We start from the raw sequence: 26,115 nt of genomic DNA, 5'->3' as shown, positions 1-26,115 counted from the left end.
TATCGCTAACTGCCCGACGTGCATATGATAAATCTAGACGTGAACAAACCATAGCATACATGAGAGATCCTCTTGCACTAGAGTATGGAACATGTGACATGTACTCAATCTCATTATCGATTGAGGAGATAAGGCCGATGAAAGTCCGAAATGGTCGCTAAAGGAGTACTAACAAGCTTAGCACTCTGCATATTGAACACCGCAAAGAACTTTCTCAATGTACCCTTCCGACTTAGGTACAATTTACTTGCTTTTCTATCTCTGAGAATCTCCATACCAAGTATCTTCTTTCTGGTCCTAAATCTTTCATCTCAAATTCTTCACTTAGTTGGGCTTTAACCTTTCTTATCTCTCTTTTATCTTTTCTTTGCTATCAACATGTCATCAACATAAAGAAGTAGATACACAAAAGAACCATCACTTTTTTTCTTAAAGTAGACACAACTGTCAAAACTACTTCTTTTGAAATCATGAGAAGTCATAAAGGAATCAAACCTCTTGTACCACTTGTCTTGGTGATTGTTTCAAACCGTAAAGGGACTTTTTCAAAAGCAAACATAGTCCTCTTTTTCGAGACTATAAAACCCTCTGGTTGTTGCATGTAAATATCTTCCTCAAGTTCTCCATGCAAAAATGCGGTTTTACATCTAACTGCTCAAGCTCCAAATCATGCATGGCCACAATACCAAGCAAAGCTCGAATCGAACTATGCTTAACAACCGGAGAGAACACATCATGAAGTCCACTCGAATTTGATCAGTAACCCTTTGCAACAAGCCTTGCTTTATATCCGGGTTCTTCAACTCCTAGAGTCCCTTCTTTCTTTTAAACACCCATTTACAACGAATGCCTTTTTACCTTTAAGAAGTTTTACAAGATCCCATGTTCTGTTTTTGTGGAGTGATTCCATCTCCTCTTGCATAGCAAACATCCACTTTTACGAGTCTTCACACTAATCGCCTCGAATAATTAAATGGCTCTTGATTCGCATCTATATCTTCACCACATTTAAAGCATAAGCAACTAGATCAACCTCGGCATACTTCTTTGGAGGTTTAATTTCTCTTCTTGTCCTGTTTTTGGCGATAGAGTATTGCGGTGAAGAAGCAACTCTATTCTCAATTTTTGTCTTGGCTTGAGGAGTTGATTCAGATTAATCGATGCTCCACCGCTTTTGGTTTTCTTTATTGGAAGAGTCTTTAAGAGATAAGTTAGGTAGCATAGCGGTTTCATCAAAACAACATCTCTGCTAATCACAACTTTTCTATTTTCAGACACCATAACTTATAGCCTTTTACACCACTTTATAACCAAGAAAACGCATTTAATGGATCTTGGTTCCAATTTTCCATTATCAACATGAGCATCGCAGACACCCAAAAATCTTTAAATCGAATAATTAGCGGGATTACGGACCATACCTCTTGTGGAGTCTTTTCTCAATGGCAACGGATGGAGATCGGTTGATCAAAAACATGCAAGATGAGGTCGCTACGCCCAAAATGACTTGGTAAGTTGGCATTTGACAACATACATCGAACCTTCTCCATGATCGCTTCGTTCATTCGCTTAACGCCGCTTTTGTTTTGTGGAGTATGACGAATCGTCAAGTGTCTCATAATCCTTCCGACTTGCACAATCTATTAAACTCATCGAGCGTAACTCTAAGCCATTGTGCATGCGGAGGTATTTTATCTGCTTTTCCGTCTGCTTTTCAATCATAATTTTCCAAGACTTAAATGTGGAAAACACATCGCTTTTCGCTTCGGAAGAACGCCCAAACTTTTCGGAAAAATCATCAATAAAGGTTAGCATATAATTAGCTCCACCTCTCGAAGGCACTCGGGGGGCCCCACAGATCGTAATGGATATACTCTAACGTTTCCTTCGTGTTATGGATTCCTCTAGTGAATCGAACTCTCTTTGCTTCCCAAAACACAAGGTGCTCACGAAATTCAGGTTTGCAAATTCCTTGCCCATTAAGAAGTCCTCTTTGCTTAATTCGCCATGCCATTCTCACTCATATGCCCTAGGCGCATATGCCAAAGTTTAGTAATATCATCATCGACAAGGAAGAGGAAGCGGCAATTGCATCACCAATAATGATAGAACCACAGAAAACATATAACTTGGTAATCTTTCTTTGCCCTTTCATCACAACAAGGGACCCTTTGAAATCTTTAAACCCCACTTTCACCTGTGTATCCGCACTTTTGAATCAAGAGTACTCAACGAAATTAAATTTCTTTTCAATTCGGAACATGCCGCACGTCACTAAGTGTTCGACAACTCCATCAAACATCTTAACTTTAATTGTTCCAACACTGCGATTTTACATGAAGCATTATTTCCCATCAAAACAACACCTTGAGATCTTGTTTCATAAGTTGTAAACCAATCCCGATTGGGACTCATGTGGAAGGTGCAGACTGAATCAAGTATCCACTCTCGCTTACTTTAGAATCATTGATGAAGCAACTAGAAGTTCACCATCATTGTAGTCTTCTACAACATCGACTTCACCGAATTTTCCGGCTGTTTTCCTTTTGATTCGCACCTCCTTTTAATCTTATTTTGTAGCTTATAGCACTCAGATTTAATGTGCCCTTTCTTCTTGCGAAGTTGCAAGTTTTACCTCTATTTGAAGATTTCGATCTACCCTTAGATTTACCACGAGGATTCCGTTCTGTGTTCCACGATCATCATCAACATTCGGTCTTGTCTCCCACGAACAATGAGACCCTCTCCCGAGAGTTGGGTTTAACCACAAGATGCTTCATCTTATCATACGAGGTTAAAGAATCATAAACCTCATCAACTGTGAGAGACTCGCGGCTATATAAAATCGTGTCTCTAAAGGTTGAATAAGGCGGGGCAACGAACAAAGTAGAATCAACCCTAGATCTTCCTTATCATCTTGAACCTCCATGGCCTCCAAGTTTGAGAGAATTTCTTTAAACACCGTTAAGTGTTCGTGTCTGACGCATCTTCCTCCAAACGATGAGCATAAAGACGCCGCTTCATATGCAACTTGCTTGTTAGAGTTTTCGACATACATATTTGTTCTAGCCTCTTCCATAATGCAATGGCGGTTTTCTCTTTCATCACATCCTGCAAAATTTCGTTGGACAAATGCGATGTAATTGTGTTAATGCCTTTCGATCCTTACGCTTCTTCTCTTCATCTTAATGTCGAAGGCATCTTATCTATCCTAGCGGGGCATCCTCTAGATCCATCTGCAAGAAGCGCTTGCATCTTAATTTGCCACAACGCAAATCGGTGTTGCGATCCAACAAAGGAATTTCATACTTCAAAGACGCCATTACCGTGATCGAGATGAATAACCCTAAGCTCGATACCAATTTGTGAAAAATAAAATAGAATAAAATAAAGAAAAATAAAGAACACATAAATTTTACGTGGAAACCCTTTCGGAAAAAAACCACGGCGGAGGAGAAGAAAATTCACTATGTCGAAAAATTTTTTACTCAAATACAAGAGGAATAGACTATGTCTATTTATAGGCTTGCAAAGCCATATTCTAGTAGGATTGAAACACCTTATCCTAATCAATATAAAATAGATGGAGTTTAATAAGGTTTAAAACCTTATTCTAAAATAAAATAAAAGAAGTCTAGTTCTATATGGATTTTACTTTTATTTTATTTTCCATCGTATTTTATTTAAATAAGAATTTGGGTCACTTAATTCTAACATAGTATGTATTGATGTTATTTAAAAAAATCTCACATGTCTTATGTTTTTTTACATTATTATTATACGTGTATATATATATATATATATTGGTATTTATATTTGACCTATACATCACTAAATTAGTGTGTTTATATATATAGATTTTATTATATACATGATTATGTTTTTTTTCACCGTTACATATATGACTTATGGAAAAATTAATTTAGTCTTATATACATTATTAATTTCATGCAATTTTTACAATTAACAATTTCCAAATCTATATATATATATATGTGTGTGTGTGTGTTTTGTGAACCTATTATGTATATTTCTTAAATTATATTTTATTATGTATTCTTGCTATATTTTTATATTCTATATATTATTAAATTTTTCTTTATTGAGTGTATTTTAATAAATATTTTTACATGCATATATCATTTGGCTTAAAAGTTTTCATTCTATAACGCATATTTTAATGAATGCTTAGATATCTTTAGTTCGTTTTTACAAATAGCTTCAAATTCAATAATTCAATTATAATATACCATGTGTTCATCCTTTTAAATTCGTCTTATACATATTTTTTAACTTTCATTTTGTTTTGCATATTTTACATATGATTGTGTTGTATTAGGTTATGCGTATATTATTGTCGTATATTATTTTCGTCTTGTATTACTATTATATTAATTATTCTTCATTCATGCTTAGGAAATTGATAATGTTTTTAGATTGGTTGGATTTAATCGTTTATTTTGTTTAGTTGATTAAATGAACTATATTATCTTCATTCATCCATCATAGTATTTCATACATGCATGTTATCCCATGTTTTGATGTTTCCTTTCGGTCTACGAATATCACTTTATACTTTCCAAATCTTTAAAACTAATTATTCCATTTTATTTCAAGTCAAATTAATGCGTTTCAAGCTTGTTTTATAATTACTCGTTTAAAAATCCCTTAAAACGAAGGCAATGTTTGATGTTTGGAAATTCGAAAAATTGTGTCCTACCGTGCTGGGTTTCGATTTCCCGTTTGTTTACCTTTAGAATTTCATTGGTGTTTTTTCTAAATTCCAAAACAAGGAAATGTTTGATGCTTGGAAATTCAGGGAACCGTGCCCTATCGTGTTGGGTTTCGATTTCTCGTTTGTTCAAAATAATCAAATATTCCTTTAGAATTCCATTCGTATTCTTTAAATTCTAAAACGAGGCAATGTTCAATGTTTGGAAGTTCGAGGAATCGTGCCCTACCGTGCTGGGTTTCGGTTTTCCGTTGGACTAAATAATTAGGCATCCTGTTGTAATTTTCAATGTATGAATTTTTGGAAATCAAAATTTATCAAGTTCTCGAGGGAATAAAGGATTGTGTCCTATCGTGTTGGATATGATGCTGCATTCCTTTGAAACAAGAAAATTTTGACGACCAACTTGAGCTAATCAAATGTTTTCAAAGGAATCATATTTCAAAAAAGGTAGTTTTAAATCTTAGACATAAGAGCAGTATTTAATTAATTCGGTACCAATTTTAGGTGTTACGAGGGTGCTAATCCTTCCTCGTACATAACCGACTCCCGAACACATTTTCTTGAATCTCGTAGACCAAAATCATCGTTTTAGTAAAATAAAATATTTTATTAAAATAATCAAATTACAAGGTGATCCGATCACACCTTATAAAAAAGGATTGGTGGCGACTCTACGTTTTGTTTTCATCAAAAGTCGGTCCCCGTTTTTCAAAAAATGGTTTCGACAAATATATTTTAAAATAAATATATAAATAAAAGTTAATTATAAATAAGTAGATATATGAACTTTATGTAATGTAATTGTTTATTAATAAAATTTTTGTTTTAATATAAATAAAAAATTAATATATATTATTTAATATGGAATAATTATTTATTTTACATATATAATTTAATTTAATTTAATGTAATGTCTTTAATAGTTATTTTTTATTTTCATCTCACCACTACAGTTGTGTTTGAATCCAAACACACACCCCACCGCTGTTTCTAATCTCACCGTTACAGTAGCCAATCTCACCGCCACAATAAATAATCTCACCGCTACCACTGTTTTTAACCTTATCGGAGGTAAACGCACCGCCCATCCAAACTAAGCCTTAGTCCCGAACCACCCCCGATGTATGTTTTCGGCCTCGTAGGCCCGTATAAGGGATGTTATGCATGTGTATGAAAAGTTTTAATTTGGATGAAATTTCATTGCCTGGTTTTCTATGAATGTTTTGATGTAAATTCGGTAATGCATCGAACCCTATTCCGACGTTGGATACGGGTAAGGAGTGTTACATTTAACTTGAAAGAAATTTTAATTAATCAACCTAGAGTCAATTACTCTTATTCTTGAAGAGAGATATTAGCATAATTTAGGGATTTATGTAGATCAAGATACTAAGTGAAGAAATTGCGTAATCTAGATTGATAATGACAAATGAAGTCTACGTGAATTCTTTCCTAGGTATTGTTTTGCTTCTTGGTTGTTAATCATTTGTTTTCCTATTTTGTTCTTGGTCGTGTTCGTTAGTTAATTAAATTAGTTAATTTTAATTTTATTTTATCACTCGAATTTACCGGTTAAATAATAGAAAGATAGTAATCACTAGTACTTTTAGTCTTTGTGGGAACAATATCTTTGCTCACCGTAGTTAATTTTAGTACTTTATTTATCGGTTAAATAATAGGTGCACTTGCCTTAGTGAATTTTTTAGTTGGTTTCGTGGACATCAACAAAACAAACTGAGCATTTATACTACAGTTGATTTGTTTTGCAAGAAAAATATAAAGATTTATAGAAAACTATGCTTTATATGTCCAGAAAGCAAATATCCAATGCTTTATTCAGAAACTATGTTTCAATAAAACATTCAATTATAGTAAAACTTAATGTTCAATTCAATTTTAGTAGTACTATACAGCATGACAGAATAAATACTTTGTTCTACAATTTCAAATCCATGATATAGACATTCATAAGTAGAATAAATGAATCACTTTGATATTATATTGGCTGAATGATAGAGATCTCAAAGCCTCAGTTCAGTAATAACTCAAAGTCAACTGGTAGAGAAGAATCAAAAAAGAAAAAACTGATGATAAACTCTCAGTACAATAGGAAAACAGAGAAGGGAGATGGAAGATGTTAGTATTTATAAAACCTTGGAATTGAAATCTTATTCACTGTACAACAATTACACTTTGGGTCTAAACCTAACAACAATGTCCATGTGCAAATGGCATGAAAATATAAAACTGATGATCTACAAAAAAGGTAAATGGAATGAAAAATATAGATAAAAAAAACAAAAGAACATGAAAATGACATGTAAATTTTTTTAAATAAACTTTGGAATTGTGAAAATCTCAAATTTTATATTTGAAAAAAGAAAAACAATGACATAAATAGATAAAAAAGGTATGAAAAAAGAAGAAAAAGAAAAAAAAAGGAGTTGCTAGATTTTAAAGCAAGAAGGCTCGTGCAAAATGAAGAAGATAGCCTAGGTTACTTGAGGAGTTACCATCGTCGCAAAGAATAACTCACCTTTTTCTTTAATAATATCAACTTTGATAGAAGTGTCTATAATTACGTACAAATTATTCACAAAATATCAACTTCAATCCAATTCCAAAATTTAGCTAGAAATCTAATCATAGCAAATATCTTCCTTTTCTAAAAATTCCAGACTGTTGATCCAAAGGAAGAATATATGCAAACCTATCTCTAACTCGAAAAAAGAAAAAAGGAAAGAAAAAAAAGCTCAAAATCACATTTCAAGAGTATCGCTTATTGATAACAAAATTTAAAATATAAGTGAAACTTAAAAGAAAATGATTATCCATGGTAATCAACCTCCTTTGTGAAATCAGTGATTTGAGCTTCTAAGCTGAAAATTATTGACGATTATGATTCTTTATACGATATAGAGAGAGAAAAGAACGAAAGGAGAAAAAAAGAAGAAGAGAGAAAATGGAAATAGTGGATAAGGGAGCGTGGCTTACGGTTGTAGCAAGTTAAAATTCGGGCATGCAAGAGCTGACATTGCTAAGAATTAAGTAGCATCCATTGATGATCCTTATTCAAATAATAAAAATCATGAAACAAATCCTCATTGTTTAGAAGGGACCAATGTTTACCTATTAGAGATTTGATTTTGGGGAATTGGAAATGGTCAAATAGGGTAGAGGGATTTGATTTTGGGGGGAATTGGAAATGGACTGGTGGCAAATAGGAAAACAATTTAGCTTTTAGGAAGGGGAAAATCTAAAATGACGTAGTTCAAAAAGGTTGGGATAAATCATGAGTAGACAAAGGCAACACAAAAAAGGTTAGGTTAGATAAAATATTTGCCAACATATAAAAAAGGTTGGTATAGGTTAATATTTTCCTAACTCTTCTTAAAAGTCGGGATATAATCAGATTTTGCCAACACCCAAAAAAGTTGCTTAAAGGTACAAATTTAAACAACCTAAAAAAGGGTTGACATATTCCAAAAAGAGTCGTCTTAGGCTTTTTATATGGTAACACTTTATATAGTTGAGAAAGGTATAACAAAAGTCGGCATAATGTTGGACAAAATCGACACTTATTTAATCGTTGCCTTAGGCATGTATTTCCCAACTCTTATACCAATAGTTGGCCAAAGTGTATATAAGCAAGTCTATCCTGACACTTAGGAAAGTGTTGGCCCGAAAATGTTATTTTAGGGTTGTTTTGTTATAGTGATGAATATTAACTTTTTCAGGTACCATTCACCACGTGCAAATACATTTTGATGCAACTTACTTTTTTTATCACTAACAGTTCGAAGCAGATTGGCACAAAATTCCATAACAACATTGCGGACATATGGCTTAACATTACTTATTGAACCCATCAAACCACTATTCTCAATAAGTACATCTATGTCATGATCAACATAACTATTCTAATCTATATTCTGCTATTTTATAAAGCTTTTTTTTTTAATCATAGGAACATGCTTTTTGGAACAGGTTGCATCAATGAAGATTTTGTTATTCAGTTCCATCAACCTTTCCTCCTCCTTTCTAACAACTTTCATCCTCAAACTGACAGAAAATCAGAATGAGTGATTCAGATTCTAGAAGACATGTTGAGATGTTGTATACTTGAGTTTGGAAATAGCTGGGAAAGGTATTTACCCTTGGCTGAATTTGCATATAATAATATTTATCAATCTAGTCTCAAAATGGCACCATTTGAAGCTCTGTATGGAAGAAAATGTAAGACTCCATTGTATTGGTCTGAATTGAGTGAATCCAAGTTAATGGGAGTTGACTTAATCCGAGAAACTGAAGATAAAGTTAGAATCATTAGGGATAGTTTGAAAGCTAGTTCTGATCGTCAGAAATCATATGCAGACTTGAAAAGAAGAGAAATAGAGTTTGATGTGGGTGATCGAGTGTTCTTAAAGGTTTCACCGTGGAAGAAAGTATTATGGTTTGGTAGAAAAGGGAAATTGAGTCCAAGATTTATTGGACAGTATGAAATTGTTGATAGAATTGTCCTTGTAGCTTATCGGTTAGCTTTGCCTTCAAAACTTGAGAAGATTCATAGCGTGTTCCATGTGTCTATGCTAAGACAATACATATTAGATCCTTCACACGTGATTTCTCATAGTGAAATTGAGATACGACCAGATATGACTTATTCAAAAGAACCGGTTAAGATTTTAGCTTGAGAGGTTAAAGAATCAAAGAATAAACGAGTACAGTTAGTCAAAGTGTTATGTTATCGTCATGGTTTGAAAGAGGAAACCTGGGAAATAGAAGAATCAATGAGAACACAATATCTGAACTTATTATCAGGTAACAAATTTCGAGGATGAAATTTCCTAAAGTGGGGAGAGTTGTAACAGCCCAATTTTCAGTGGTGTCAGAAACAATGATTCGAGATCACTAAATCTAATGAGTGAGTTCAAAAATTTTATTATTTATTATTTAGGAGTTAAATGTGATTTTTGGAAGACTTTTGAATTAGTGAGTTGTATTTTAGAAGAATTATTAGGTAAAGTGATTTCAAAAACGAGGTATCAAGACTAGAGGTATGCATGGGCTAGGCTACCCGACCCGGCCCGAAGGCCCGCCCGAAATGTGGGAGGGTTTGGGCAAAAATATAGTCCCGAAAAATGGGTTTGGACAAAAAAATAAGGCCCGTTTAAAAAATGGGCTGGGCCTCGGGTAAGGTATTTTTAGCCTGGCACTGCCCTACTGAATTCACTAAAGGACAAAAAATCAGCATATTTTTTTTTTTTTTTGAATGTTATTTTCTTATTGTTTTCTCCATATTTTGCTATAATTTTACTATTATGTTGCTATTATTTTGTTGTTATTGTTTGGATATTGTATAAAATTTCTTTTATTGTTAATTTTCTTACTATTTTAAAGGCATTTGTTAAAATTTTTATTATTTTAGAAGCATTTGCTTCTTAAGTTGCATTATCTTAGTGTTATTTAAGTCTACATATTTTTTAAAATTTATTTTCAATTTGTTGGGAAATATTTATTTTGATATTTTAGTATTTTTGATGTATTATATATATGTAAAAATAATAAAAATAATATAAAATTAATCTGAAGCGGGCGAACTGGTTTTAGTATTTTTATCCGGGTCGGGCTTGGGAAAAATTTTAGGCCCATTTTTTGGGCCCGGCCCGGCCCGAGCCCAATAAATGGGCACAATTTTTTAGTTGAGCTCGGCCCGAATCCTACTTTACCTTACATGAACACCTCTAATCAAGACCTCGATTTCATAAATTAAGTCGTAAATGTTTTTATAAATATTTATATAGTGTCATTGAGTTAGTATTAAAGTTTCGTTAGAAAATATTAACGTTTTGATAGTTAATTAATTAAAAAGGACTAAATTGAAAAAGGTGCAAAAATTATTAATTAAAAAAATAGTGACTAGATAGCTTAAATAATAAATAAGAAGGATTTAAAGAGCAATTGAGCCTAAAATTACATAGGCTAGACATCAAGGATATAGAAATTAGTGAAGAAATAATGTGCACTAAGGGCAAAATTGTAAATTTTATAAAATTAAACAAATAAATAAGCAAATAAAAGAGTTTCTAGCAATTTCTTCATATTTATTCAGCCAAAAATACCATAGAAGATTCTTAGAAGCTGATTTTGCATATTCTTACTTCAAGTAAGATCAATTCTTGCTTTTTCTTTGAAATTTTTATGTTTTAAGACTTTTGCAATTAGGTCCAATTATTTATTTTACTAGTTTTTTATTTCATAGGTGATTTTGAAAGTTACCATTGATGAGTGCTAGAATTTTATGATGAATTAACATGGATTTGAAGCTTTAGTTTTGTTATATGATGACTTTATTAAATAATTTTGATAGAAATTGATTATAGGACCTAATTGTGAAAAGATTAAATCTTAAGGTTTGACATTAAATTATATTTTTAAAAGGATATGAAATAGCTTATAATATTTATATAAAGTTTTAATTGAGAAAAAATAGCTTATTTGATGGGTTAATTGATAAGGGACTAAATTGTGAAATCTGTAAAATTTAGGATAAAAGTGTAATTTCAAAAATTGAAGGGCATAAATTGTGAAGTGAATTGGAATTAAATTAGACGCTGATGAATGTATAATTTTATATTATAGATCAATAACCTAAAGACAAACGTGAAAAAGGGAAATTAACAGAATAGTCCCTAAATTTCTACAACTTCCACAATCTACCCCAGATAAGTTCATATGGTTAAAATTTCATGGTTATTTATTAATGTAGGAAGGAAATAATGTATTTATTTATATTCTGTTGTTGAAATTAAGATTGTGGTAAAAGTATGAAAATTGAATTGAATGTTTAAAATTAGTAGAACGCAGGATTGAGTACGATTGTTCCATGACAAAAGACAAATTGACGGATAAGATCATGGTTGGACCATGGCAATGTTTAAATGAAATACCATAGCTGGGCTATCACATTTTAGTGAAAAGACCATAACTGGGTTATGGCACCTTGAACATAAGACCATTGTTAGACCATGGTAGTATTTATATGCGTGAGACCATAGCTGGGTTATGACATCCTGAAGATAAGACCATAGTTGGGTTATGGCACTATGAATGTAAGACCATGGTAGGGTAATGGCAATACATGTGTAAGATCATAGTTAGACTATGGGACAGAGAAACGATGTACTCAATTCCGTAAGGTGTTCTCTAATTTGACCAAAAGTGGTAAGTGACATATGAAATTAATGTGAAAGAAATTAAGTAATTATTAATATTAAGCTCAATTATGTGACTTCATTAATCAAAGTTGTGATTGGCAGGAAATGTTTGTGAAATCTTAATCTAAATGAAATATTTAGTATGTTCGGTAAGATTTATATTTAAAGCCTATGAACTTACTAAGCTTCATTAAGCTTACTCGTGTTGTTTAATGTTATTGCAGATTATTGTGAGATCAGAGGATTGAATCGACACATCAAGCCACACTATCCAGTTTAATTTGGTATTCTTACAATGTAAATTTTGGTTTATATGACATGTATAGGGTTGGTTTAACAAAGAAACAGATTGAAATATAGTTATGAATCTTAAATGTTTGAATGTAAGTAGATAGTAATAGTACTTGATAAATTTATGTATTGAGTTAAATGGGTAAGCATAAGTAAATGAATTGTTGGTGATGTTATATCATATTGAGACACGGGTAGAGACATGGGCGTGTGTCTCAACCATGTGTGACACACGACCTGGCACATGGGTGTGTGGTCTGGCCGTGTTTCCCCTGCACTTTAAAATTTTAAAACAGAATGCCCAGATTTTTGCACACGGCCTAGCACACGGGCGTGTGGCTTGGCTGTGTGACCCCTACATCTTGCATACAGGTGTGTGGTTGGCCATGTGTCACAAGTTAGAGAGTTATACAGGTAAGGACACGGGCTAAGACAGGGCCGTGTGCCTCATATATAATGCCCACATGGCCTAAGACACGGACGTGTCTCCTGGCTGTGTGAGCCACACAACTGGCCACACGGGCATGTGTCCCCTGCTTCTAAGAAAAATTTTGAGATTTGGGGAAAAATTTCCTGAGTGTTCGATTTAGTCCCGATTCACTTCTAAAGTGTATATTGGGGCTCGAGGTTCCATCTAAGGGACAATATGAGTGTTATATGATTGATTCTTGATTTGTATAATAAAGGTAATGAAATATTCGTAATTAGTCCGTAAAGTTTAGTAATGCTCCGTAACCCTGTTCTGGAGACAAATAAGGGTTAGGGGTGTTATAGTTTCACTAACACTTATTCAACAAACCAATACCTTATTTATTCCTAAAAACGCATTGATAATCTAAAAAATTAGGGTATGACCACTCTATCTTGATTCCCAAACCCGATTCTACTATTCCCAATTTTTGAGATGTTACATAATATATTCCTTCAGGAAATATTTATCATATAAAAGCACGAGTATCTCAAGTCATTTCTATTCATGGTTTTAATGGAAAACACATAAAGATTACCTTCAACATATATCTTCTTGGTTTGATATATATATATATAATATATTCCTTCAGAAATATTTATGTTTTACAAAATTTTGCATCATAAGGAGGTGTAAAATTAGCTTTTCAAGAGCTTTTACAATCTAATGCAATGTTAATTAGCTCTTCAGAGCATGTAATAAAATATTATTTTGTCATATAATATTAGTAAATGTGTAACTTATTTTACAAAATATGCATTGTTGCAATTCTTTTCAACATAGATGATAAAAATTTTAGATCTTAAAAAAAGTATTCATATAAAAATATATTTTATATAAAGAATAAGTATAAATAAAACATATGTTAAACATAGCAAAGAATAAGTTCATGTCACTAATTAATCACTTTAAGAAGCATGTAGTTAGATAAATTGTTTTATATACCATAACACAATAAAGTACAAAATATTAAAAGGTCACAATAAGATATTAAAGTTACAACTATAAAGGTTTAATATTAAAATTTTCTAACCTCCATCTCTTATAGCATAATTTCAATTCAAATTTTATTATCATGTATTATGGAGCATCTATTTTCTTTACAAGACTTTGTAAAATTTAATGTTTTAGACATGCTACAGGCATGTATGCAATGCATTCATATTTATCATAATATTTATTAGCATCATCTTTTTTTAACGTTATACTTTTTCACAACTAGTAGAATTATAATGTCAATATAAACTGTGATTATCGATAATTTCATTGTAACACCCCTAACCCATAACCGTTGCCGGAATAGGTTAAGAGGCATTACCGGACATGTAACTCAATTCAAAACAACCATAAATCCAATTTCATCTCATTTCAATAAAAATTATTTATTCATATTCAATAAGTACTTAAATCAAGCATACAAAGCTTTAGTCATACATTTGGGACTAAATTAATAACATATAAAAATTTTAGAAACTTATAAAAATTTCACCATTTCAAAATATCACACGCCCGTCTGAACAGGCCATGTGCTTCACACGGCTAATAAACACACTCGTGTCTTAGACCGTATGGAAATAGGGCATACATACTGACTTGCACCACACGACCAGAGACACGTCCGTGTGCCTTGGCTATGGTCGAAACTGACTTGGGTCACACGGCCGGCCACACGCCCTTGTGCTAGGTCATGTGTGAGACACGCCTGTATGTCTAGGCCGTGTCAAAACTGTAGGGTATACTGACTTTAATTCGTAGGGTACCCTAGGGGACATATGGCCGTGTAACATGACCGTGTATCACACACGGCTGAGACACACGCCCGTGTGGACAAAAATAGGCCATTTGAAAAGCCAAAATTGCCACCCTAAAACATAAGCATTTATAATCATATTTGACCACATTTATGCAACTCAATTGACAACCAAAATAACTATTTCAATACACATTATAAGTCATATCAAAACTTACCATTTACATAATTTCATTCCATGTTTCCTTGCTAAAACATACCATAATTGAACACTTCAATTCAACCAAAATATAACATCAAAATAAGCCAAATCACATGGCTTAACATATATACAAAAATATGCCAAAGTCAAGATATCAAGTAGCATGACTATCATCCCTTAAACTAGCCTATACATGCCATATTTACAAATTCACAAGTTCAAAAGTACCAATCGAAATTTGGATAGTGTGATGTGCAACCTTGACTTGTCTGGAACGAGCAAGCTAACGAACCTCTATAAAACATAGAAAAGAAACAGAGTAAGCTTATAGCTTAGTAAGCCTATATAATTCAGAATTAAACTTACCAATTATACACAATTAAAGCAATGCAATTATGCAACCAATTCAATTAACCAACACCTAAACACACATAATCATCCAATGTTAGTCATTGTAAACATACATGAAATCATCCATTAATACAAGGCTTCATCATTTTAGATTCATAAACCATGTATAACATTAATAACATTTATAAACCGTATCTCATCAATATAACATTATTAGGGCCCATTGAACCTATTAGAACCTCAAAGGATAGTAGAGTGAACAATGTCAGTAATCCGTCAATTCATCATCATACATGCTCTTTCAAGACATGGTCGGTAAGCTCTTCATGAGCTAATAAACAGTAAGCTCTATTGAGCTGAAAACGGTAAGCTCATTGAGCTGAACAGTAAGCTCTTTTGAGCTGAATCGGTAAGCTCCAATGAGCTAAAACAGTAAGCTCTTACTAGCTATGGTGAGTTCGCAAAAAATGCAGGAGCTCGACCATTACGGTAATTCCAGTAACATATCACTCGTATCCAATGAATTCTAATAGATCAACATGGCTCGGTAACACATTCAATATAACAATAATACATTCATACTTCGAATATCTCGATTATACATATTCTTTTCAATAATCACAAGTATAGAAAAGTTTGATTCTAATTATATGAACTTACCTCGTATTTGCTCGTATAACCGTCATCTACTCGTCTACCTTTTGTTTCGCCCGGTCTAATTCTGGTGTTTGCTTATCTTGATCTAAATGATATCAAATTAACTCATTCAAACTTTCATTAAATTCAATTTTGTAACGCCCAAATTTTCGGGAATTCTGTGAATGTTGGCATAGGTTTAATTATGTTAGTGGGCCTCTAGAAGGCCCAAGCTTAAGATAGAACCCGGCAATTTTAGTTAATTTTTTTGTTCCATAAGAAAAAAGGGGTGAAATTATGAAATAGGACCTATGTGAAAATGTTTGAAAATACTATAGGCTAAATTAAAGTGGCCAAATAAATAGGAGTGCAAAATAGGAGGATTTGCATGACAAACCTCCCATTTTACATGAAGTGGCCAGCCATCATGTTGTTGTAGACAAAATGTGCACTTGATATCCATAATTTATGGTATAAATTGATACAAATTGATAATGGGTTAGGTAAATGTTCCATGATAATAGGTTAGGTAAATGTTTCATGATAATGGGTTAGGTAAATGTTCCATGATAATGGGTTAGGTAAATGTTCCATGATGGGAATTTCATGTCTTTTGTATTAAAGAATTAAATGGATGGAATATGAATTTTTATTAAAAAAAAGGGTGAAAAGAACAAAGTTTTGTCCATCTTTGTTCATCATAGCCTAAAGTTAGAGAAGAGAAAGAAGAGGAGAAAGCTCTTGAATGTTCGGTCACTTGGGAAAGAAAATTGAAGGTAAGTTCATGGTAGTTTGCTTTTATTTTGAGGTTCATGAGTTCTTCTTGATTCTACCTTAACTCTTGAGGCATATTTTGGTTTTTAGTTGTGTTGTGAGCATTTAGTCATGAATTAAAATGAAGGAAATGGTTGTTGTTTCATGTTCTTTTGATGAAAAATGGAAGATAGGTGAAGTTGAGCCAAACAAATGAGCATGCATGTGCCTTAGATGCTAAAGGGAAAAATCGGCTAACATGTTGTGCTTTAAAATGATGAAATGGAGACTATACTTAAGTTAACTCATAGATATGTGATGATTGATTGGTGATATACATGTTTAAATAACATGCATGCAAGTTAAGTGTGAAAGAGTGATTTGGTAATAAATCTGCTTGGGACAGCAGCAGTAACGTGACTTTGGAAAATCACCATAAATTGTGGGAGATGAATTAGAAGCTAAATAAATTATGTAATTAAAGCTTAATGAGTCTATTTTCAAATGAAATAAGCGAGAACATATTTTTAATTCTGTACAATGAGAAATTTGATTCGTAATGAAGAGTGGTCAGATTAGTCAAACAGTGAAACATGGGAAACTTTAAGAAAAATCTGGTATTGATTGGATAAACCAAAAATTATGAAAATTTTATGGATAGAAGATATATGAGTCTATTTTCAGGTAAAATTAACGGCACTTGATTTGGAGTTTTGTAGTTCCAGTTATAAATGATTTAGTGACTGTTGCTCAGGAAGACAGCTTGCAGTGAAATTATGATTATGTGGTAAACATTGACAAAAATTTGTTAATGAGTTGCTTATTGATTTCTTATAAGCTTACTCTGATCTGTAGGTGTGGTTGGCCGAATATTGTAAGGGGTTAATACGTAGTTCGTATTTGAATAGTTAGATTAATGTGTTAGTAATCCAATTGTAGGCGTTCGTGTGTGGATCTCACAAGATATCGTCGCAAATGTGTGTAACTAACCCCCTCTTTCTTAGTCTGGATCGGTAAAAGTCGAAAAGCCGAAAACTGATATTTTGTAGATTTGCGAGTGTGCGAATGCTCGTGAGGTAAATCGATTAATGTTTTTGGTAAGCTGCAAAATTTGGACCGCAAAGTGCATTATTTCGTGCCTCGATATTTTTGGGCTTAATGGGCCAAAATTGAATGATGGTAGATGGGCCAATCTGCCCAATCGGTAAGAACCCTCGATGCGTGATTACGTTAGTACGTGAAAAGTAGGAATATGCAAGAAAAACCCTAAAATAGATAAATTACTGAAATACCTTTAAAAGTGGAAAATTTACGTTTTACCCTTAGTAGATAAATTATTTGAAATACCCCTAGGTTAAATTGACCTAAATGCATGTTTGATCGTTGTTATTTATTGCATGCCATGTTGTTATTATCTGATGCATGGGATTGGGATATTGACGGAGGAAGTACTGAAAGTGGCTTGTCCACGTCTTGGAGGCTTTGCCTCAATTTATCGATAACCGAGCAAAGCAAGGTCAAGAATCGTGGAGTTGTTAATGGGTGGGTTGAGCTATTCCCCACATGGAGTGTAGGCCTGGTAGGGTGGAGTGTAGTGGTTGGTGGGTTGAGTAGTCTCCCAAATGGGCTTGCATATGTTATTGATGTTGCATGTATTTTGAAATGGGCCTATGGGCCATACATTATCTCAATAAGGGCTACTACTGCTTATTGTAATCTGAAAAGGGCTCTGGTCCAGTACCACTGTTACCTGAATGGGCTTAGGCCCAATAGGCTTGAGCTGACTTGGGCTTTGAATGGGTTTTCCTTACACACTGAGTTTCCCCAAACTCACCCCTTTTATTTTCATCCACGCAGGAAATCCCCAACCATAGTGGGCTTGGAGCTGTGAGGGAATTCGGAGTGGCCACCCGTTCTGAAAGTTTGGTTTTCTTCTGGTGAACTGGACATCCTATTATTTACGTTTGAAGTTTTGGGTTTTTAAATGTAATAAGGCCGCTTAATTATTTTTGATGGTTTTAATATGTATTACTAAGATAGGTATTACTTATTTTAACTGTTGAAATTGGATAGCTTTAGGGCGCGTTTTCAAAAATAACAATTGATTTCAAAATAACACGACAACAAGCAAAGCTTCCTCAATGAAAGTATTTTTCAAAATTAATCACCTTTCCTAAAAATGACATAATCAAATCGGTTTCCTAGAAATATCCATGACGTTAAGGTGTGGCAATAGCGGTATGCATGTCTAGGATTGGATCCGAAGGGAGCTTGGTACTTAAGCAGTCCGATGGACTCACCACCTCTTTTCCGGTTTCCTACCGGTGCATGACTTCCATTCACTTTAACCTATAATGAAATTATCTTTTAAAACACTAAGTAGGTTTTTCTGGATCAACAATATAAAATGTTTTGAACACTTCGATGTGGCATGTCGGATCCGGCCATAACGTCTGGGCCGGGTTTGGGGTGCTACAAATTTAGCCTAAAACATTCATTTTGGCTAAATTACAAATTTACCCTAGACTTTTAACCATTTTGCAATTTACACCTTAACACATAAAAATGCAAAATTGCACAATTTAATACCAACCCATGTCTAGCTGAATTTCCTATATACTACTAGCAGCCCATATCTTTCATTATTTCACACTTTTAACCACAAAATTTTACAATTTCACAATTTAATCCTTATTTTACATTTTTGTCAAAAATCACTTTACAAAACTAGTTCAACTATCATCAAGCTTCTAAAATCTATCATTAAACTTCAAAGAAATAAAGTATTCAACAATGGCACATTTCAAAATCTATAACAGTTTCAAAAACGAAGGTAGGGCTAGCTAGATTAAGCTGCAACGAACTCGAAAACATAAAAATCATTAAAAATCGAGCTCGTATGCTTACCTAATTGAGCTTAACAATGGCCGAACCCTAGTTGAGCTTCAAACTTTCTTTTTCTTTTATTTTTCGGCAAGAAGATGAACAAAATAAGCTTAAAATTGATTTTTTGTTTAATTAATTAACCTTTAATACATAAATTACCATTATAACCTTATAATTAAACTTAATATATCATGTAATTCATGGACATAAATGTCCACTAACCTCAATCATGGTCAAAAAACATTATAAGAACTTCTATAGTAATAAACCATAGTTATTTAATACCTTTAAACAATAGTGCCCAACTTTTTAGCGTTATGTGATTTAGTCCTTTTTACCAAATTAACCATTTAAACAGTAAAATTTCTATATAAAACTTTCACATAATTAATCTATCATGCTGTAAACATTATTGAAATAATAAAATAACTATTTTGACTTCAAATTTGTGGTCCCGAAACCACTGTTCCGATTTAACCTAGAAACGGACTGTTACATTCATTGTCATTCATTTTATCTAGTATCCACATATAAGTTTTATTATGACATTTATTTCTAGAAATGTCTAAACCAATGAGAGGTCCATAATGTCATTATTTTAACAAAAGAAATATAAATTTTATAGTATATGCAATATTCACTTTAGAGAATATGTCAAAATTTTCAAAATCCAAATTGAGTTCAATGATCAAAAGTGATCATAGAATTTATTATATTTATTGCAAACATTTACTTCAAGGAATGTATGAGAAATAATTCGAAAATAATGTAAACTTATCTCATATTCTTTGCATATAAGATCATAAGATATTATTCGCTACAAAGAATGATTAATTAGTACAAACCATTAATCATTTTGTTTCAGGAATAGACATTTAGCAATATTTTAAACTATCCATTTTCCACTTATCTATTTGTCAATCACAACAATAAGTTCCATTCATTTCTAGGAATGAATAAACAATATAATTTGTTAACAAAACCAATAAAGTCATCATTGTTTGCAAATTTACTTCAATATCATTGTGATAAATAAAATGTGACTATACACTGTTCCCTTTTCTTTTTAATCGAACCTTGGAAAAATATTCAACCAATATGCATGTGTCAAATGATCTTTCAGTATCACATAAATATTTTCATTAAAATTATTATAATCACTATAGTTATAATGATTATTATACTCATACTAGCCCATCAAAGACCATGCTGAAAACTACAATTATAATTGTCATTTTTAAGATTCATTATGCAATGCTACATTCACCTTAGGGAATGAAGTACATCTAATGAGAATTTTTTCATTATCATAATTTTCTTTCAAAACTAATCCATAATTTTAAAGAAATTTTATCTGCTTTTCTTACAAAAGTTCATGATTGATATCATTATACAGTTCTCAAGCATGTATTGATTAGAAGTCCAAACTAATCATTGCATATAATACACATTTACAATAAACGGAACAGATAAGAACAATCATATAATTTAATCAAAATTAAATCTAAACCAATAAATTCTATAAAAAAATAAATGTATATATCCACATAAAAAGCACAACAAATAAATTTGAGAAGGAATTTATAAATTCATAAAGATGCAAATAGAGAATTATATAAATTGAACTTCTTAATAGAAATGGAATCAAAAAATTTTTTAAAGAAAAGAATAGACTTAGATAATTGTGGATGAGAAGTAGAGACTATGATCATTTTTTGCAGTGAAGAGAAAGTGATCATCCCCAAGCAAATCTCGAGCAACCACTCACGATTTTTTTAATCAAATAACTAAATTTCAATACTTGGAGCCCAACAAAATTTTGTTGTAAACTAAGGACCTATCACTCTTGAATAAAATTGTGCTGATAATGTGTTATAAAATAATAATAATAATAATGCAAATAACACAAGAATAATATATGAGAATAAGAAGGATTTTTATTGCATTTCTCTTCTTTTCTATCATCATTACAAGTAGTATACTCTTATATATATAGAGAGACTCCTCATTTTTAATACATAAATGAGAAAGGAGTTACAAAAAATAAAAGGTGAAAGATTAAAGAAGATGAAAAGTTGAATATCCAATTAATATTATTCATAACACTAAACACACATAAATATAGAAAATTACAAATGCTTATTCAAATTTAATGTTAATATTGTGGATTAAAACAATATTTTTTAAAAAGTACATTATATTTTTACATTCTTTAAAATAACTAATTTTAAATTTATTGATGTGATGGATAAAAAATTATTCTATTAATATAATGATAAATTTAATCTTTACATTTACATTTTTGGTAAATTTAACCTCAACCTTAAAACATTTATTAAACTTGACCATTAACCTTTTAGAAAGAGTAAATTTGATGATTTTAATGAAAATGTCGACTAAAAATCCAAAATGTTACATTTTAAAAATAATAGGTTACATGACAATCACTTGTACTTCATGTTATTTTTTTTAATTTTAAAATTTATTTTATAACTTTTAAATTTTTATTGACGTGATATATACAATAAATAGTATTATGTTAACATAAAGTTTACATATTATCTTGTGGGTTGCGATGCTATCGTTGTTAAAAATTAATATTTTAGTTATTAAAAAATAATATCCATTATTTTACCTGAAAAAAAAGAGACAAATTGAGAAAATATAAAGATCTTAATTTTGGAAATATAATATAATAGTGTATCATTTATTTTCTAAGTCGCGGTTTAATCAAAGTTCTTCCATGTATCAAGACCTTGCTATGTCGTTAAAGAGATGTTTGGGATTCTTGATATTATCAATTCTGTCCAAAACTTTTCTGTTTAATTTTCCTGTATTCCTCAAGCGCTTAGTGTAGTGGGTGACTAGATTACCAAGACTACTCGTGTTGGGACTTGCCTTGCTGTATGGGTAAAGGATCCACCTGCTTGTTTGCTAAACTTATTGAAAGCGACAAGTCTCCCATTTTTTAAAAAATCCTAGTTTTCTTTCCTTTATCAACTTGAATCCTGACATGATAAACTTTCTACACTCTCAAAGCTTCCTTTAACGATCGATCCTTCCAGTTTAACAAACCGAAGCATAATTTAAATACGTTAAACCCATTCTGTCTTTCACGTAATCCAGATTAGTGAACCTTGAGAAAAATATTGTAACCTTGCAGGCTGCACTGAACTACATCAAGGTAACGTAATGATCAAAAGTACAGTAGTAAGAAGCCAAAAGTCCCAGGTGTACTAGAATTAGAAAGCCAAAGCGGTGGAAATTTCACTTAATATATTGAAAATATGCTTCTATAATCAAACAAACATTATCATGACTTGGAAGCCTGATAATAATGACAGAAAACATACCAAGTCAATCAATACTTTTTTATTTAGATGACTCGACTGATGCGAAATAACAAATATGCTTTTAAAGTAAATTTACTTTTAAAGCCTTTCGAATTTCTATCTAATAATTTGAAATTAAAACATAGTTGGATTATATTTTGATTTTAAATTATGAAATTAAAGTTTTATTGTATAATTTTAATTTATTTTCCGTTGTATTGATTAAGTTGAAGTCGAAATTTTTATTTCATAACAATGCCTGCTCATCGTACAAACACTTAAAAATGTAATACAAATTAAATATAATTCTAAACATGTAGAAAGCGAGAAAACTAGGAATAAAATAAAAAGAAAAAGATAATTCTAAACACTTTATAATCAATCATTTACGCCCAATTCAGGTATGTCAATTTCTTTTTTTGAGATGTATGGCTGATATTTGTCCGTCAGCTGCATAAAATGTTACGGACTGTGAGTGGATCATTATGCATTACATTAAGCTACTTAAATAGGCCCAACTATGTTCCCCACTACATTATCGAAACAGGAGTAGGAAATGAACCAAAACATGGAAGAAGCCACCATTTTTTACTCATCTCTTGCTCTTGTATTCCATTTTCTGGGTTTCAAGTTCTTGTTTCAATCAAAACCTCGCCATTAAAACTTGCCGCCCAGTCCGCCTTCTCTTCCTGTCATTGCCCACCTTCACTTGCTAATAAACCCATCTCTGCAACGCCCCTTCCTCGAGCTTTCGAAAAAGCTCGGTCCAGTCTTTTCCCTTCAGTTGGGTTCACTTCTTGCAGTGGTCGTTTCATCCCTCTCACTGGTCGAGGAATGCTTCACCAAGAATGATATCGTGTTAGCCAACCGCCCTAACTTGCTATTGAGCAAACACCTGTTTTATAATCACACCACACTTATAACCGCGCCATACGGAAATTATTGGCGTAACCTCCGTCGTATTTGCACCATCGAAATCTTCTCACCGAACCGTATCAACAAGTTCCATGGTATCAGGAAAGATGAAATGCGAAGATTGTTGTTGAAACTATCTCGTAACTTGCATGAAGCTTTTGCCAAGGTAGAGCTTAAATCATTGTTTGCAGACTTGACATTTAATAACCTCATGAGAATGATGGCCGGAAAGAGATATTATGGTGAAGATGTGACTGATGACAGTGAGGCAAAGGAGTTTAGGGAGCTCATAGCAGAGGTGGTTGAAAATGGTGGCGCAGGGAATCCGGCAGATTATCTGCCAATACTGAATTGGGATGGTAATTATGAGAAGAAACTAATGGAGCTCTTTAAGAAGATGGATGATTTCTTGCAAGGGTTAATCGATGAACGTTGAAATGCAAATGGAGGAAATATGATGATTGATCATCTACTTACTTTACAAGAATCGGAACCAGAGAGCTACACTGATCAAATTATCAAAGGGATTATACTTGTAAATCAAGTTTACTCTGTTTACTTAAAGGCTTGCATCAAGGGAATATGATGATTGATATCATCTTCTTTCTTTGAAGGTATTGCTTCTCGTTGGGACTGACACATCGGCGGTGACAGTAGAGTGGGCCATGTCGAATTTACTGAATAACCCAGAGGTGTTGAAGAAAGCCAAGGCGGAAATCGATGCTCAAGTTGGTGAAGAAATGTTTATTGATGAAACGGATATTACTAAACGACCTTACCTTCGAAACATCATGTTGGAGACCCTTTGACTATACCCGGCCGCCCCACTTCTAGTGCCTCATAGAACATCCGGTGACTGTACCATAGGTGGGTACGATGTGCCTGGCAACACCATTGTGTTAATCAATGCATGGGCTATACAAAGAGACCCTGAGTTGTGGGATGATCCGACGAGTTTCAAGCCGGAAAGGTTTGAGAAAGAAGGTAAAGATCATGGACACACCTGGGCAAGCATAGCTCACCGTATGGTCAACTTAGCTTTGGGGGCATTGATCCAATGCTTCGAATGGAAAGGGCTAGGTGACGAAGAAATTGACACGACTGAAGGTAAAGGAATCATCAAGCCTAAAGTTGAGCCATTAAAAGCGATGTGCAAGGCACGCCCCATCCTCGACAAGGATCTTTATTGAGCAACGTAGAAGAGTTTTATATATTGAAGAACTATAGTTTTAGATTATAAAATTTAGGGCATTTTGGTGCCTTTGATGTGAGAAGAGATGTATCAAATAACATGTGATTGATAAAAAGATATATGTTCCTATATCAAAATATTTGGTTACTGAAAATGGTGATATATGTTATCCTTTTCTATCTTGTAGTTGGCTTGGGTTAAAACATAAGTGTTATTTGTTGATATATCATATTAGCCTTGACACATGAGTTGTTGAAAATTGCTACTTGTTGATCAATTAACAATTTTATTATGTCCTGGCCCCTTTTTTTAAGTAGTTCATACAACTTCTGTAAAAAAATAGAATGTCGATAATGATAATATATCGCAAAGAAAGAGAAATAAAAATAAAAAATACAGATTTTTATGTGGAAACCTTTTCGGGGAAAAACCACAGGCAGAGGAGAGGAAAATTCACTATGTCGAATTCGAATGAATACAATAGGAGTTTCGACTACATCTATTTATAGGTTAAAAAAACCTAATTCCAATCAAAGTCAAATATATTATGCTAATAAATGCTAAATATATTATACTCATAAATACTAAATCTTCTAGAAAGAAAATATATTTTGTTTAACTTGACTTGCAAGCAATCTCTTCTAATTCAGGTCACACAACTCTAGCAATCTCCACCTTGACACGAATTCTTAACGAACAAGTTCTTTACCTCTTCTATAAAACCCCTTAAGGGTTTAACTTCAACAATGAACACCAACCAAGTCTAAGCAATGTGTAACACCCCTAGCCCGTGTCCGATCGCCAGTATAGGCTATGAGGTATTACCAAGCTAAACATTTAATTTCAATCATATAATCTACCAACACAAGTATAAATCGAACTGAATACATATAGATTTATAAGTCATAAGTGCCATTTTCATACGGCCAAGATAATTACAATTTCAAAACATATTTTTTTGTTTTTTTTTTTTGTGTCAACAGTCCAACCTATACATGCCATATCGAGTCCAAAATATAATTGTACCAAAAAGATCGATAGTATGAAGAACTGCTGACGATCCCCGAGCCGATAGCCAAAATCAACAATCTATAAAACAAAGAAATAAGAAACAGAGTAAGCTTTCGAGACTTAGTAAGTTTTAAGCAATTCATACTATTAATGCTCATCATTAAAATTGAACATTGAGTATCACAAAACTTGTATTCTAATTGTAATTCACTTGACCAAATATACATCAGTACATTAGTTACAAACCCCTTGGCCGATGTATGTATGTATACACAAGACTTCTTGCACATATTTCACTATTTACATAGATTATACTAATACCTTTAATCACATTCTTTCATATGGTGACTTACATTAACGAATTATATTATTGTC

At 32.6% G+C, this 26,115-nt stretch overlaps 1 long non-coding RNA gene and 1 pseudogene across 1 annotated transcript; both read left to right on the top strand.

Annotated features, from left to right (window-relative positions):
• The first annotated feature begins 16,312 nt into the window (after window positions 1-16,312).
• LOC128283514 (uncharacterized) lies at window positions 16,313-18,520 on the top strand. Its single transcript, XR_008273875.1, has 2 exons — window positions 16,313-16,427; window positions 18,262-18,520. It is a non-coding gene; the product is annotated as an uncharacterized LOC128283514 (long non-coding RNA).
• Window positions 18,521-23,160: 4,640 nt separating this feature from the next.
• Window positions 23,161-24,944, top strand: LOC108471330 (cytochrome P450 81D11-like; annotated as a pseudogene).
• Window positions 24,945-26,115: the final 1,171 nt, after the last annotated feature.

This window comes from Gossypium arboreum, chromosome 11 (genome assembly GCF_025698485.1).
Source record: "Gossypium arboreum isolate Shixiya-1 chromosome 11, ASM2569848v2, whole genome shotgun sequence".
Taxonomy (NCBI): Eukaryota; Viridiplantae; Streptophyta; class Magnoliopsida; order Malvales; family Malvaceae; genus Gossypium; species Gossypium arboreum.
This window is presented reverse-complemented; position numbering and strand designations above follow the sequence as displayed.